Source organism: Falco rusticolus, chromosome 19 (assembly GCF_015220075.1).
Source record: "Falco rusticolus isolate bFalRus1 chromosome 19, bFalRus1.pri, whole genome shotgun sequence".
In the NCBI taxonomy this organism is placed as follows: domain Eukaryota; kingdom Metazoa; phylum Chordata; class Aves; order Falconiformes; family Falconidae; genus Falco; species Falco rusticolus.
In genome coordinates, this window is record NC_051205.1 from 5,230,022 (window position 1) to 5,233,794 (window position 3,773).

The following is a 3,773-nucleotide window of genomic DNA, read 5'->3' on the forward strand; positions in this document are numbered from 1 at the left end:
CTGGTGAAGACTGAAAGCAGCTCTGCTTCGTAGGGCTGCTTCAGGTGTCTTCATCAGGGGCTGTATCAGTGCAAGGTTCGTGGCTCAACAGGTGAGCACCGGATCTGAAGACCCACTGAATTTGGCAGGTTTTTGGATTCAGGTGGAAAGGTTGGAATAGTGTGATAGAGGAACAAAAGCCAGTTGTGAAATGCAGATCCATGTCTGAAACTGGATTTGGATCTCACTGCAGACTAAACAAATGTGATTCTGCAAGGCTTCTTAGGTGATAAACACTCAGAACAGGGGCAGTCGTGTATGCATTCATTAGTTGTGTCTGTTCTGCTTTGTGAGAAGCGGCTGTTTGTTGTGAAAATGTAGGAAGAATTTGAATTTTTTTTTCTTACAGGGTAGAATTTAACTGAAGGATAAGGGAGTGTTGTCAGCCTTGGTTCCAACCTCACCTGCAGCAAATGTGAAGCAAATTAAATAAGGGGGGTAATGTGAATTAGGGCTGTGCTACTGCACTGAGATGAGGATCTGCTTTAATAACGTTAGTGATGTTCACAGGATTAGCTTAACCTGTCAGGAATCTAGTGCTAAATTCATCTGGTTAGGCAGCACAATTCTGTATCTGTTAGGGGTTTTTTTGTGAGGTTTTTTGCACCACCTTAGCAGCTGGTGGTGCAAAGGGTATTTGGTGCTGCTGAAGGAAATTCACTCCAGGCTAATTAGGGGCCTTGCAGCCCCTCCATCTCTGACCAGCAGCCAGGACCTGCCCCAAGCATTCCCCTTTTCTTGTTGCCAGGCCAAGCCTCTCAGAATCCTGGTTAAGTGGTGGCATTACTTAGAGTCTGTATGGGCTGTGAAGCTCAACAAGCAGAGATGCTCCCACACACGTAGATGTGTTTGTGCACACAGGGAACAGGTGGAGGTTTAGCCTCGGATGCTGCATCCACATGCAGGTTGTGCCTGGGCCTAACAGCCGTGTGTATTCACTCTAGTCTGTGCAGTGTCTCCTCCTTGCAGTCTACTTTCTCTTAAACTCCAGAGGCCTGAAAGAGAGAAGACCCCTATGGGCTTTAAGTCCTCTCTCCCTTCCAACCAGCAATTGGTAGGTTCTATTTTTTTTTTAAACCCTCCAGCCTGTAGTGGAAATCAATGTTTCTTTAGCAGCTGCCCATGTCTGTCCTGAGCAGCATTCCGTGCATATTCATGCTGGTCTGTGCAGTGTTTGCTCCCTGCAGTCTGTTTTCTCTTAAATTAAGCTATCTGAATTGCTCCTTGCTTGATGTTATTGAGAAACAAGAGCACGTAGAGAGCATTAAAAGGTGAGCACAGAGGGAGCTGGGTGGGATCTGTAAGTGATCCAAGACTCCATGTCAAAACATCCCCACCCCATTCCTTGCATGGCTGGGATGGTTTGAAAAAGCTCAAACTTCTCAATAAATTGTGGAGAAATTGGCACAAAAGTAACTCTAAGGGGCCTAGTCCAGGTCCCATAAAATCCACAGGGACTCTAGTCCCACTGTACTGCTGAAGTTTTGCTTATTCCACTTAGGTTTAAGGTGGCAGAGGGGCAGATGCCAATATTTGTGATTAGCGGCATAAATCAGGAACAAGGTGATGGCACGGCCTTGAAGTCAGGCTGAAGTTGATCTTAAATTTGCCAGCTCTGCCTGTGGACAGCAGCATCCTCAATGCTGTTGAAACTGGTCCCAACAGCCCTGTCATCTTAGCGCTGTCAAGTATCTGCTTTGGGTACAAACCTAGGGTTTATCTTGGGATCAGAGCTATGATGATAGCAGGATTTTAGGAGGCTCAGAAGGAACGTAAGTCCTCAGAAGGAACATAAGTCTGTCTATGCTGATGCTGCCTCTTCCTTGTGCAGCTGGAAGACCTGGATGGACAAGCACAGCCAGGCTGCTGTGGGTTGTTTTCTTTGCTTGAGTGAAGAACTGGGGCTCTTTCCTGGTTGGGGTGGCAATACGATTGGAAGGGATGAGCCGGCTTTGGGAAGGAGGAGAGACTGAAATGCTGACCCTTCCCAGAACCAAGTGGTGAATAGGAAGTGAGGCCAAGAGGCAATTTCCAGTTGTGAGCCGGGTCTTTTAACCAATGCAGAGGGCTGGGTCGTTGCTGCAGTCAAGGGCTGTTCATAAAATCAAAGATGTGACCCTGAGTTGCTTCTTACTCTACTTAAGGTCTCACCAAGGGCTGACAAGCTTCCAGCAAGGCAGAAGTTCATGTTTCTGGGCTACAGTCAGGCATTTTGTATTGAAATTCAGTCCTGCCAACCACTGAATCCTTAACCTTGGTCCAACTGGGATCTCCCAGGCCCTTGCAAAGTCAGGGGCTTTTCTCTGGATCCCCTTGCCGTTGTTGCCCTAGATAACATGTGTTGTATAATCTGCAGAGCACCCTCCAGATATGTACGTGGGCGAATCCTCCAGGGAGAACTGAATTCAGCATTCAGGTCAGAACATGTCCCATAGGTGTTTGTTGCCATGAGTATGAGCTGGCTGTCCGGGAAGCTGCCAGCGGGGCATGTATGGATGGAGCCTTTCTGTTCCATGCAGAGACTCCGCACCACCTTGGTGTGCTCCAAACTGGGCTGGAGAAAGCACTGATGTGGAAGCTGAACAGTAATCTGTTTGCGGGACCAAATGGCTTGTCTGATGCTAGCTCAGGTCTGGCTCTTAAGAGGGGTAAACGTTGCATGCTGCTAAGTTTCTGGTTCCCCCTGGGCAAATCCAAGGTGAAATAAACTTCAGGATATATTATTTTTTTTGTGCCTTGTGGTCCGCTGCTTTAAAAGATAAAGGCATTTGGAGTTGTTCCCTCTTGTCTAGTTTGTAAGTCTTTTGGGGCCTCGGGTTTTGAGTGTTTCCTCTTGTTGGTAGGCTAGAGCTTTGCTCTGAACTAGGAGAGCAACTCTTCTTCCATGTTGCCCTGATTTCAGGAGCTGGGACTTGAGGCAGTGTCACCCTCTGGGGGGAGCTGGTACTGGGGGGGATAAACTGGTGCAGCATCACTGACTTCAGTGAAGTTACACAGGCTTCTATCCAGTGAAATGCTGAGGGAATGCTGGATTTACACCTTGCTGAGGGCAGTGGGACAGGCATGTGTAAATCTAGAGTGGATCTGCAGCTATGGATCTGAATTGGTGTTATCTCATGCCTTGTCTTGTATTTCTAACCCTGCAAACTGAACAAAAGGCTCCAAATCGGCATTCTTCTGTTGATAGTGGTATCTTCCAGTCCTGCTGTACTTACCCTGTGGAAAGGAGCTGACACAATTACTTTGGCTACATGATAAGTCTGTGGAAGAGTTGGAAACCAAGCTCCAGATGTTTTATATTCCGTTTTTAAAGCGTGAACTTTTTCCTCTGTGCATGTGTTGGTGGGGCAGCTCAAAAGGGCCAGTGTTTGTTGGGTGGCAGAGACTGTCAGCCAGGCAAGATCTTGGTGTTGCACCAGGATGTCACCAGCCTGAGAAATGTCGGAGACAAAGGAGATGTTGGGACTCTTGGAGCTGATCTCAGTGCCACAGACGTGGGTAAAGCTGGGCACATGGATGTTAGGGAGCTGGGAGGTGTGCAGGCCAGGTTTGCTAATGCTAAAAAATAGCCAGGCCCATTTCCATGAGCAGAAGTTGGTCTGTGATGGCACCAGCCCCGCTTTGCATGAGGAGGCTGGATGCTGGGTGACTCTAGCGGAGGGGCCCCTTGCAGGGCTACAGACAGCCTGCCCTGACCCTCTCCCCAGCGTTCCCAGCCCCGCGCGCTTCCTGCG